Source organism: Psittacula echo, assembly GCF_963264785.1.
Source record: "Psittacula echo genome assembly, chromosome: 4".
NCBI classification, from domain to species: domain Eukaryota; kingdom Metazoa; phylum Chordata; class Aves; order Psittaciformes; family Psittacidae; genus Psittacula; species Psittacula echo.
The window spans coordinates 68,078,002-68,091,588 of record NC_137738.1 but is presented as its reverse complement, the minus strand read 5'-3'; positions in this window follow the sequence as shown (position 1 = coordinate 68,091,588).

Here is a 13,587-nt window from a genome sequence, read left to right as displayed (position 1 = left end):
TGTGGAAGGTAAGATTGCAATCTCAGACACATATCTTTAGTAGCTGATGCTGTTCCAATTTTAGGCAGAAAATTAGAATTCACAAGTTATGTACACACACACAAAAAGGAAATTTATAAAAATTATCAAATTATTCAAAGCACAGAGCAATAACAGAATGTACTTAAGTCAGATTGAAGTTCTAGCCACTCAGGATGTAATACAGACATATTCTAGGTATGTACTTGAGACCACAAGGTAATGTCTTGTGTATTTTGTTAAACATTTGCCCAATTGGATGATTACAGAAGTAGTTGTTATTGCATCTTTCATGTCTTCCCTGTCAAATGTTCCCTGCAGTTGTCACTCAATATGGCAGAATACACAATTTCTGCTCTCAAAGTAAATACCATAAACTCAAAAGGAGGAAATTGCAAATCGCATTTTCTGAAAAACTTTGGAGTCTAACTTTTTTTTGTCATGAGTAGTGAATAAAGTTACAATGCAACTCTAGCAATGCAAATTCTGGTACTGGGCATATTGGTCAATCTACTAATCTTCAATGAGGCATATTCATAGAATCATAGAACAGTTAGGGTTGGAAAGGACCTGAAGATCACCTAGTTCTAACCCCCCTGCCATGGGCAGGGACACCTCACACTAAACCATGCCACCCAAGGCCTCATCCAACCTGGCCTTGAACACCGCCAAGGATGGAGCATTCACAACTTCCCTGGGCAACCCATTCCAGTGCCTCACCACCCTCACAGTAAAGAATTTCTTCCTTAGATCCAATCTAAACTTCCCCTGTTTAAGTTTTAACCCGTTACCCCTTGTCCTATCACTACAGTCCCTAATGAAGAGTCCATCCCCAACATCCCTATAGGCTCTCTTCAGATACTGGAAGACTGCTATGAGGTCTCCATGCAGCCTTCTCTTCTCCAGGCTGAACAGCCCCAACTTTCTCAGCCTGTCTTCATACGGGAGGTGCTCCAGTCCCCTGATCATCCTTGTGATCCTCCTCTGGACTTGTTCCAACAATTCCATGTCCTTTTTATGTTGAGGACACCAGAACTGTACACAATACTCCAAGTGAGGTCTCACGAGAGCAAAGTAGAGGGGCAGGATCACCTCCTTCAACCTGCTGGTCACGTTCGTTTTGATGCCCCAGGATATGGTTGGCTTTCTGGGCTGCGAGCGCACACTGCCGGCTCATGTTCATTTTTTTTCATCAACCAACACCCCCAAGTCCTTCTCCGCAAGGCTGCTCTGAATCTCTTCTCTGCCCAACCTGTAGCTGTGCCTGGGATTGCTCCGACCCAGGTGTAGGACCTTGCACTTGGCATGGTTAAACTTCATAAGGTTGATATCAGCCAACCGCACAAGCTTGTCAAGGTCCCTCTGGTTGGCATCCCTTCCCTCCAGCGTACCAACCAAACCACACAGCTTGGTGTCATCAGCAAACTTGCTGAGGGCACACTCAATAGCACTGTTCATGTCACTGACAAAAATGTTGAACAAGACAGGTCCCAACACCGATCCCTGAGGGATATCACTCGTTACTGGTCTCCAGCCGGACATTGAGCCATTGACCACAACAATTTGTGTATGGCCATCCAGCCAGTTTTTTATCTACCTGGTGGTCCATCTATCAAACTGATGTCTCTCCAATTTAGAGACAAGGATGTCATGCAGGAAAATTGAATTAATTAATATTAATTGAAGGCAGGCAATAGAAACTTAAAGAAAATAGCTACAATTCTGGTAATACATTTTGGTCATTTTCATACTAAAGAAATTAAAGAAATGTAGATGATTTAAAAAATGGTATGCAGACATTCTTTTTGATATCAGTTAAATGCCATACTGCTTCTGAGTGTGCCTCAGAAAAGAAAACAAATAGAAACTACACACATAAAATATATTTTGCAGGTTAGATGTATTAAACCCAGTACCATTGACCTATAAAGATTGTGCACATGTAAGTTATTGCTTGTTTGAAAAAGAGGATAGATACACAGAATAAATTATGCACTCATTAAATACAGAAAAAATATTTTCAACAGAATGTCTCATAGAACGGGAAGATTAGACAAAGTGAAGGAAAGAGCCTGTGTTAGCATTTGTCACAGGTATGGTTAGGAGAACCTTACTTTTCTACTTGCTTTCTATAAGTTTGGTATATCAGCCCACTATTAATAATACAAAAAAATGAAAATAGCAGATTTTTTGCAGATTTTTACAGATTTAAAATGCTAGAAAATTCCTAACATGGGCTACATTCAATTCTACGTAAGGACAAAGCACAAGAGTTGTGCACGATTTAAGTCTCCCTTAACAGCATCAGAAAAGGCTGATCTAGGTTTTCTTAAATAAATTGACCTTGTGCTATCCTCCACATCAGGATGAACTTCACTCTATAGAAATAATGGCAGTAGTAACAACAGCAATTGCAGGCAGTGCTATTGGACTGCAACCAGCCAGGACAATTTCAGGACAGCTACTGTACAGCTCAAATCACTGAGCAAGCAGATGCTTAGCAGGTTACTATTTTATCTCAGTTACTAACAAAGAAAATCTCCTGGCTACCACCAGGGCAGCCTGTCACTGTAGTAAAGCTGCTTAAAACAGAACCTATCATGAAAAATTACTCAAGAAACCACCCCAACCCCAACCCTGCATCAAAACCAAAAGCCACTACAAACACAGCAGGGAGCAGACTATCGTGGTGGGCCTCATATAGGCTAGTGTTACAGAGTTCTTCAGTATATATAGTGGCAATAGGAAGATCAAGACGGGTTGAAATACCATCTCAGAAACACTGACTTATTCTTGCTCAGGATTTGTAAAAAGTTTGGATGCTTAAATGTGTGCCTAGCCTCTACTAGTGAAAGGCCTAGAGATCTTTTCCGGTTTCGGTTTGCAGTGCAAACATTTAAGAATATATGGTGAAAGGCTGAAACAATAGATTAATACAGAGATACATAGCTTTTTCCAATGCAAATATATAGAAAGTAAAATAAAGAAATCTGAAGCAAAATCCATTGACTTGTTCAATGCTATGCAGGCAAACACATTTTTCAAAAATGAGTCTCTTTGTATGGAGCAAATTTGCTCCTGCTAATCCATTATTTTATGCAGATGTCTATATCTATTACATTTCTGGAAAACTAAACACCTGTTCTAGGAAAATTTAACCAAAGACCATTTTACTTTACAGATGATTACTTAAGCAAAACATGAGCTTGAAAGTTTTTTTAATTTATTTGAAAGAATTTAGATTGTGAGGGGTTCCCAGAGTCTATCTGCTTTTGTTCCACAGGAAAAATAACACTTGAGTTTCTAGCTAGTTCCATTCTTCTGTGTTGACGTAATTAATTAGATCAACTGTCTGCAACTTATCTGACAGCTGGCTACAGACACAAAATTGAAAGTACCATACTAAGTCACAAAGTCTAAACCAGCAGAAATACATACGTAGAAGAGAGAGTTTATTTCAGACTTACTCCAAAACTCGGGTGAGATTCTACAGGTGTTTGGGGCTTTCACAGTTTTCCCTACCAAATCTTCATAAGTGAAGACTGCTGTATGCATGCAATGTTATATCTTTTATTTCCCAGGAAATATGGAGACATACATGTGTACATATATATGTATGTGAATGTATATTAAAACCACATAAAATACTGCCTGTTTGTGTTCTAGTATTTCACAGGTTGATCCTCAAGGTCTATGACTGTGTCCTGGGTTCAGCAGTAACAGTCACTTTTTCTCCTTCTTAGTAGCTGGTGCAGCACAGTGGTTTTGACTTTCGGCCTGGGAATAATACTGATAAAACCGATGTTTTCAGTTGCTGGTCAGAATGTTTACCCTGACCAAGGACTTTGTGAGTCTCATGCTCTGCCAGGGAGGAGGAGAAGCCGGGAGGAAGCATGGACAGGACACCTGACCCAAACTAGCCAAAGAGGTATTCCATACCACAGCACGTCATGCCCAGGATGTAGAACTGAGAGTACCTGGAAGGGCTAGATCACTGCGGGGTGGGGGCGAGGTAGCGGTTGGTGAGCAGTTGTATTCTCTTCCTTTGTTATTTCCTTTATCATTACTATTGGTGGTAGCAGCAGTGGTTTGTGTTATTCCTTAGTTATTAAACTGTTTTTATCTCAACCCGTGGGAGTTGCATTCTTTCGATTCTCCTCCCCGTCCCTCCAGGAGGGGGAAGAAAGGCGGGGGGCGGGAAGTAGACTACGTTTTTCTGATTTACGGCCTGGACTTAAACCACGACAGACTGTATGACGATAGGAAGCTACACAGACAGGCCAGTCACTAACCATCTAAACAAGAAAATAAAGATGCTGACTTACAAAAGCGTTACTTACTGAAGGGGTTAGGATACACGACGGTGTGAAGAGCTCTTTGTACAAGAATGACTCTTGCTTGGTAACATTAGGAATACAGTAGTTAATACAGTCATTTAGCTTTGGTCTTAATTTCAGCAATTGTCTATTAATCAAATACTAGTTTTACCTGGAAATTATTTCTAAACTACTTCTGAGGGCAGAATTTTTATTCTGAAATTACTGTTTATTTTTAGGCATTTATAGGTATTTGTAATATTTGAAATGGACTATCTGCAAACAAATATCCTGGCCTAAAAAAAACCTCAAACCAACTCAATATTTATTTTAGACAGAAATATGTGAAAGTGCAATGTGCAGTTAGGGATTACTGTCATACTGATGTTGATCAGCATGTGAAAATTGCATAGAAAATTATGAAAATTGTTACTTTGTTAAAACGATACACTTTTCATAACTGTAATGCCATTTTAAGTGACATTTTTAATAGAATGGATATGGAATATTCTTATGGCAAAGAAATATATCAGAAGTAAAATCAGACTTTAAAGATAAAAGAATTTTCCTTTTGCTGTGAAATATCAACATTTGAGGTCTTTGATTTTAAAACCTTTAAGGCTATGTCTGTGTTTTCAATAGTGTTCCGTTTATAGACACTTCACTAGCCCTGGTTCCAGACTGAATCTCTAAAGGACTGCAGAAATAAAAAATTATAATTAAAAATAGCAGGTGTTTACAAAATCTGTGGAGCAGCTCACAGGAATTTATGAAGCTAAGAAAAAAGTCTCACAAAAATCAGGAGGAGGAGAGGATTTTATGATCTACAAAATCCGATATATATAGCAATACTAGATGCCCACACAATCTGTATCAGTGTAAATGAAATACTTTTCCCCTTTAATAAATGCTTTGGGGAATATGTTGCAAAAAAGGCTCTTGTTACTTTTAATTTCAAAGTAGCCTACCCCTCTTAATTACTGTACTCAGGCAGTCACGTACCACATATAACAGTTGCAGCCGATGAAGTCACAGAATGCCTTAAATCAAAGCAGGCAAGAAGGATTTAAAAAGGAGAATATTATATTTATTGGGGTTTTCTTTATATCACTCTACAAGAAAAAAAAAGTAGACAGAAGAAGTGAAGGAAGTCTGAGAATTCATCTTATTTAATGAAAGCAGTGTAAATATTTTATTTAGAATTTGTACTTCTTGAATTAAATATGTTTAGTCAGTAACTTAAATTACAAAAAATTCAAACCATGTTTTAATTTTTAGGACCTCTTCTGAAACAAAGAATTAAATAAAAACTTTTACAGCCATCAAAGTAATTTAAAAATCAGTCATAGAATTATGACATATTTTCACTGGGATCTGCATGCTTTCATTTGTTATGAAATATTGTAGATGTGTTGTTACATATTCTTTACATTGCAAGGAAGGTTTCTCCTAAACAGTATTCCCTGGAATATATTCAAATCTGTATCTGCATTTTTTTGGCACTGAAGTACTGACTGATAAGTAATGTGAATGTTGGTGTTGTGGTTTTTGGTTTGGTTTCTTTTGGTTTTGTTTTCTGTTTGTTTCTAAAAAGCAAAGTTTAAAAATGCCAGTTATGCAACAACACCATTAGCATGCAAGGATATAGGAATACAGGATATCATTCAAGACAGATGTCAGCAATAATTTCATGTGTGCTGGCACAATATACAGAAGGTACTGAAAACTTTTAACCAAGAATTCAAATAGAAATAACAAACATTCACAGAAAAAGAAATGTAAAAGTCTTTTGAATTATGGCTTTATGCCAAGGCATGATGCAAATGAAACAGCAATTGCACTACCTGTCCTTCTTCTAAAGCCTGGAATAAAAATTATAACCTGTGATCCACACGCCGTACACCAATCAAATATTACAAGAATTTGATAACATTTATGCCAGGACTTGCTTACTAGGTTTGGCATGGCTCAAAGTCTTTATCTGCTTCAGAGAAGTTGCTCCCAATTCAATGTGCTATAAATCAAATTGAAATGAGATCTATATCTACTGAGACTAACACTGCAGCCTGGTGCTAGCAGCAGTTTTTCATAGGTAAATATTCTTTCACAATTGAAAGATCAGATTAAGCTATTTACGTATTTTCCATTGGCACATAGACTTGAGGAAAGTCTAGTTCCCTGGGCTCGTTTTCATCAAGTAGTTCTATTGATGACACTTTGGTATCTTGGATTGCCACCTTTCTCTCCCACCAAGGCTTTTTCTTGCACCAAGGCACATTTAAGCTGATGATGACTTGGGACACATGCCTCAAGGTCCACTTGTTCTTATCAGCCAGGTACAGCATCCATTAATACCCTGTTGCTGTAGAGTGGACAATTGTCAGTAATTTCTGTAGGAAACCCAATCTAGAGTATCAAAGACAGGTATACTCTGTGTACACAACTTGGTTAGCATACACCAGCACAGAGGAACATCTTGCAGACCCAGATGGGATTGTTAAGTTCAGCTTCTGACAAGTTGTGAGCTCAAATATTCACATGAGAACTGTGTTTTGATTAAGTGAATTCATAATCGTCAGTCTGGGTAAGGATTTAGTTTTGATATCACCGGCAGAAGAAGTAAAAAGAAAAGTTAATTTTCACTGGAATATGTGAACTGGACAAAACAGACACAGTCTTGGTCTAAACATTTTGCAGTCTAAGCAGATGATAACTTTTTAGATAGAGATGAGATTATTCCTTTTTAATAATGATTAAATATTTTGCTTAACTTTTCTGTGGATCAAAGAGATAGATTAGTTAAGGCACAACACATACAAACCTCTGAATGTGGAAAGAGCTCCATCATGCCAAACTTTAGTTAATGAAATTAACTCAGACTTCATACCTATACATTGCATGTTTTATGGATAGAGTTCTGATTGATTTGAAACGTGACAGAATACCATCGGTACAGATGTCATAATACGTCATTAAAATCTGCAAATAATGCTGGTCTTAATATACCATAGCATAAAATTTAATAAATTATTAATACCACTGATCTACAGATAAGGATTACCTTGATCCTTCCTTGGCCCTGGAGAATCAAGAAATTCCATATATTGAGAACCTTATATGCCCTATATTAATAAAGTGAAATGTCTTAGCATTCCCTGGAGCTTTACAGTGAAATATTATACCTAATCAGAGTGCCAGTAAAGTAACATTATAGGAGACATGTATTTTTTTAAGAACAGTTTATGAGTATTTCTGATAGTACCTGTTACAAATAATTCCACAGATCATGAGAAAGTATTAAAACTACCTCTGCCTTTATATTCAGTTGTTGGGGGTTTGATTTTCGTTTATGTCCTGGGTTCAGCAGTAGCAGTCACTTTTTCTTCTTAGTAGCTGCTGCAGCACTGTGTTTTTGACTTTCATGCTGGGAACAAAGCTGATAACACCGATGTTTAGACTGACCAAGGACTTTGTGAATCTCATGCTCTGCAGGGAGGAGGAGAAGGTGGGAGAAAGCAGAGACAGGACACCTGACCCAAACTAGCCAAGGAGGTATTCCATACCACAGCGCATCATGCCCAGGATGTAGAACGCAGAGTTCCTGGAAAGGCGAGATCACTGCAGGGTGGGGGCGAGGTACCGATCGGTGAGCGGTTGTATTCTCTTCCTTGTTATTTCCTTTATCATTATTACTATTAGTGGTAGCAGTAGTGATTTGTGTTATACCTTAGTTATTAAACTGTTCTTATCTCAACCCATGGGAGTTGCATTCTTTTGATTCTCCTCCCCGTCCCTCCAGAAGCGGAGGGAAGAAAGGTGTGGGGGGGGGAAGTAGACTGCGTGGTTCTGATTTACGGCCTGGGCTTAAACCACGACAGTTTATTATTTTGTATTAAATACACCCTCTGTAGTTTAGTTTCCAAGACAGAAGAGAGGTTGATATGTCACCAGTGATTTGCTAATTCATCCCTTTTGCAGCTGAATTAAATGACTGTTTGTCCTAGTGTGTATCCCTTCTGCAATGGGAAATGTCCCACTGTAAGCTGAGGTTTCAGTTACTACTGTAGCAGATGGTGCTATGATGATTAGCAATAAATGATGACAAAGGAAAGAGGTAGTCCTAATGAATTTAGCCATAAAATTTCTGGTTTCTTAGAAATTAATAGAGCTTGATTGTGGTTTTTATTCTGTATTTAGTTTCTAATTTCTACTCCCTAAAATTTTGTGGTTTTCTTAGTTGGCTGAATATGAATTTAGAGTACTGCAGAACTGAGAGTACAAATTCCTCTGTGAAGCAGTAAGAAGGGTCACAGGAACAAACAGTGTCAATACTAAAACTTAAAAGGGCTTAAGTGATAACATATTTTAGTGGAAAATTACTGAAAAATACAGGATGTACATAAATACATCATAATCACTGCTACACCAATTAAATATCTTCAGAGCAATGGGACACTTTATAAGACTCTTCTGTTAACTGAATAATATTCTCTATCTGGGGGACTAGTGCTGTCACAATGGAGAAACAGAAATGCTAGAAAACATAGCATTCATTTCCAAACATTTTTTGAGTGTTCCACCATAGATTTTGATACAATATTCACACAATGCAGTTAACTTATTGATAATGTGCTGTGAAACCACTACAGCCAAGCTAGTTTCTCCTCTTCTGCTCACAAGGCAAAAATTTTGTAAATATAAAAAAGTATATAGTCTTTCTGGTAAGAGTATAACTGCAGAGAGTTATAGTCCTAAGTCTAGTTTTAAATATCAATCTATAGTGAAACCATTTTTTATTGCAATAATGTGATATTTTCATGCACAATTATCTTTAATTTTTAAGAGAAAAAAAGAAAAGAAAAAAGGTTTTCTTGACAGATTTAGACAGATGTCAGCCTGTAAAAAGATCTAGAAGAGGTCTTTTAATTTCAAATACCAAATAGGTAGTCAGCTAGTTTAAGCACTCTTCCACAGCAGTCCTCTGGCAGGTCATGCTCACGAGGACCTGTGTCTTGTCTTCTCTTACTGTGTACAGCACAAATGTTTCTGTTTCTGTACTTGCTGAGCAAATAGACATGACTGAAAAAATTATACAAAACCAAAGAGGTTATTTTTCAGTGGAATCATTTACCTTATAATTTCCCCAGTGAGTAAGCAAGCCTGTTACCCACAAGAAAGCTAGTGAAAAAAAGCCAGGGTCAGAGCAGGTGCCTCTGCACTGCTGAAAGAAAATTAGCTTTCAACAGTGATCTAATTAATGACAATTTACCCCAGGTATCAAGACAGCTCCTTTGCACAGGAATTTGTCCATGCTTCTTCTATTGAAAAAGCATAAAATATTTTTACTCATTTGCTGGTGCCTTTAGGTTACAGCCACCAGTAAAAACACAAGTAGAGGAGCTGTGCTCCCATGAAACAAACTTGCTTTTATGTCATAAACTAGAAATTTGACCTGTCACTGTAATGTACTGAATAGTAGATAAATATGGGCCAGAAACCCAGTTCTATTTATACTGAAGGATTTTTAGGAAAAGGTTTACAGGAAGAGTTGGATGTTTGGTATTTTTTTTGACAGGGCCTAAGGTGTGACATATTTTGAGTCTTATCCTAACCAGAGAAATCCAGACACATTAAAAACACCACAAAACCCAAACCACTACAAATTATTAGCTTTATCCAAAAGCACTACTCAAATGAAGCCTTGGATGGAAGAATAGGTGATGGAGAAATGAATGGTGGAACAGCCTTCTAATCTTTTATCCAGATTTCATTTTTGCTGCCTTTGGATATCAAAACAGCATTAGTAGTAATTTTCAGCTTTTGTCTCTTTGGTTAATTTCAAGCTCTACAAGGACTTTTTTCTTTATTGAAGCTAGGTTTACAAGGAAAAGTATATACTATTTATTTTTAGATCAGCTAATATAATTGAGAAAAGAGTAAGTTTTCAGGCCCTTGGTATCTGAAAGAGGTATCAAACTTCAGTCTAAATGCAGACCTGACAACATTTGTTCTGAGTTTAACTTAATTATGTGAGTTTGGGTTTTCTTAGTGCTTGACTAAGCTTTTGACAACTTGTGAAATGGTATGTGAGTACTGCTAAGACTAAGAACAAGATGTTGTTTTATAAATATACTTGGCAGAGAAAAAGAGGAATTCATGGTGAAAATTAGCTTGTAAAGACTCAAGAACCAGGGTATGTGAAGTAAACTACATTTTGTCAAGCCCATTCAAGTAAATTTATGTAGCATATAAGCCTGAGGGAAGACTAAGTTTTTCCATTCACCCATCATTCATTCCCCTGCTCCCATTTCAGATTTGAAGCCCCATTCTTCCCTCAGGGAAAGTGCTATTTATTGTGATTTAGCTGGGAAAAAATGGCATCAGATCCTGCACAAATCCAGAAATGGAATATCAAGTCATCACTCCTAAGGTCTCTGACTCACCCTACGCTTAGCCAGCTCCTGGGTATGGCTACGCCTCTCTATTAAAAAGTGAAAAAGAGAGGTAGGTTGACAAGGGAGATAAACTTCTGACTTCAGCTTTAGGGCACACAGCTAACACAAAAGAAGCTCTTAAACTGATCAAGAATGACTACGAGATCTTGGAGGCAAGTTCCTCAAAGAAGTCCCAGTGATCACACAACAAAAAAAGAAAGGTCAATATGTTGCAGCAAGGGGGGTTCCATTAGATACAAATAAATATCAATTTACCAGGTTAATAAATGGTTAAAAGGGTGGTGTCATAGTCAGGGGTTTGAGTGTCTTGAACACAGGACCCAAGTTTGTAGGCCAGGTCTACTGGGGGCTGGTGGAGCTGCTCTGATAAAGAAGGGGAAGAGTGGTTTTGATAGGACGCTTGCCAAACTGCTCAAGGATGCTTTAAACTAGATGTGTTGGGAGACGGGGCATCATTCCATCCCAGCACACCCAGTCAGTTGCCATCACCTGTAATAAATGCAATGTAGAGATATTCCAGCTGCTCCAGCAAATGAGCCGGGCTCATTTGAAGTTCAGCTCAGATGCGTCTATACAAACACCCATAGCAAACAAGAGAAATTAAAGATGTGTGCACGTCTAAGGGGGTAAGGTATAATAGGCATCACAGAAACATGGTGGGATGCCTCCTACAACTGGAGTGTTGGAATGGAAGGTTACAGGCTCTTTAGAAAAGACAGGCCCGGAGGCAGGGAGGGGGAGTTCCTATTTCTGTTAGGGATAGGCTGGAGAGTATGGAACTCTGTCTGGGGACAGGTGAGCAGTCAACAGAGAGTTTGTGGGTCAGGGTTAAAGGGAGAACAGCGAGGGGAGACATTACTGTAGGGATCTGTTACAGATCACCTGATCAAGAGGAATCTGCAGATGAAGCACTTCTACAGACAGATAGGAACAGCCTCACGCTTACAGGCCCTTGTTCTCATGGGAGACTTCAACCACCCTGACATCTGTTGGAGTGACGGTACGGCCCTGCACAAGCAATCCAGGAGGTTCCTCAATTGTGTGGAAGATAACTTCCTTCTGCAAGTAATAGAAGAGCAGACAAGGAGAGGTGCCATGCTTGACCTCGTGCTCACCAACAGGGAAGGGCTGGTTGGAAATGTGACACTCCAGGGCAGCCTTGGATGCAGCGATCACGAGATGGTCGAATTTGAGATCCTCAGGACAGTGAGAAGAATGTACAGCAAGCACACTGCCCTGGACTTCAAGAGAGCAGACTTTGGCCTCTTCATGAGCCTGCTTAGGAAGGTTCCATGGGATATAGCCCTAGAGGGCAGGGGTGCCCAAAACTGTAGGTTGATATTCAAGGATCACTTGCTACAAGCTCAGGAGTGTTGCATCCCAACTAGAAGGAAGTGCAGCAGGAGGGCCAGGAGACCTCCTTGGATGGATAAGGAGCTGCTCAGGAAAATTCAAGGGAAAAAAGAGGCTTATAAAAGGCGGAAGCAGGGACAGGTGGCCTGGGAAGAATACAGGGATGTTGTCTGGGAAGCTAGGGACCAGATTAGGAAAGCTAAGGCCCAGTTAGAATTAAACTTGGCCAGGGATGTTAAGGATAATAGGAAGGGATTCTATAGGTATGTAGCGAATAAAAGACAGACTAGGGACAATGTAGGCCCCCTCCGGAAGATATCGGGAGAACTGGCTACCCAGGACTTGGAGAAGGCTGAGGTTCTCAATGACTTCTTTGCCTCAGTCTTCACTGGCAAAGGCTCTGACTGCACCACCCAAGTCTTGGAAGGCGAACGCAGGGACTGTGAGAATGGAGACCCTAGGCCCACTGTAGGAGAGGGTCTGGTTCAAGACCATTTTAAAAACCTAAATGTAAACAAGTCCACGGGACCTGATGAAATCCATCCGCGGGTCCTGAAGGAGCTGGCAAACAAAGTTGCTCAGCCACTGTCCATCATATTTGAAAAATCATGGCAGTCAGGTGAAGTTCCCAAAAAAGGGAAATATAACCCCCATTTTCAAGAAGGGGAAAATGGATGACCCGGGGAATTACAGACCAGTCAGTCTCACCTCTGTGCCTGGCAAAATCTTGGAGCAGATTCTCCTGGAAGGCATGCTAAGGCGCATGAAAAACAACAAGGTGCTTGGTGACAACCAGCACGGCTTCACTAAGGGGAAATCCTGCCTGACCAATTTGGTGGCCTTCTATGATGGGGCTACGAAACTGATGGACAGGGGCAGAGCAATTGATGTCACCTACCTGGACTTGTGCAAAACCTTTGACACTGTCCCACATGACATCCTTCTTTCTAAATTGGAGAGACATCAATTTGATGGGTGGACCACTCAGTGGATAAAGAACTGTCTGGATGGCCACATGCAAAGAGTTGTGGTCAATGGCTCGATGTCCAGCTGGAGACCGGTAACAAGTGGTGTCCCTCAGGGATCGGTATTGGCACCGGTCTTATTCAACATCTTCGTTGGTGACATGGACAGTGGGATTGAGTGCACCCTCAGCAAGTTTGCCGATGACACCAAGATGTGTGGTTCGGTTGATAACGCTGGAGGGAAGGAATGCCATCCAGAGGGACCTTGACACGCTTGTGAGGTGGGCTGATGCCAACCTGATGAAGTTGAACCATGCCAAGTGCAAGGTCCTACACCTGGGTCGGAGCAATCCCAGGCACAGCTACAGGTTGGTCAGAGAAGAGATTCAGAGCAGCCCTGCAGAGAAGGACTTGGGGGTGTTGGTCAATGAGAAAATGAACATGAGCCGGCTTCAGTGTGCGCTCGCAGCCCAGAAAGCC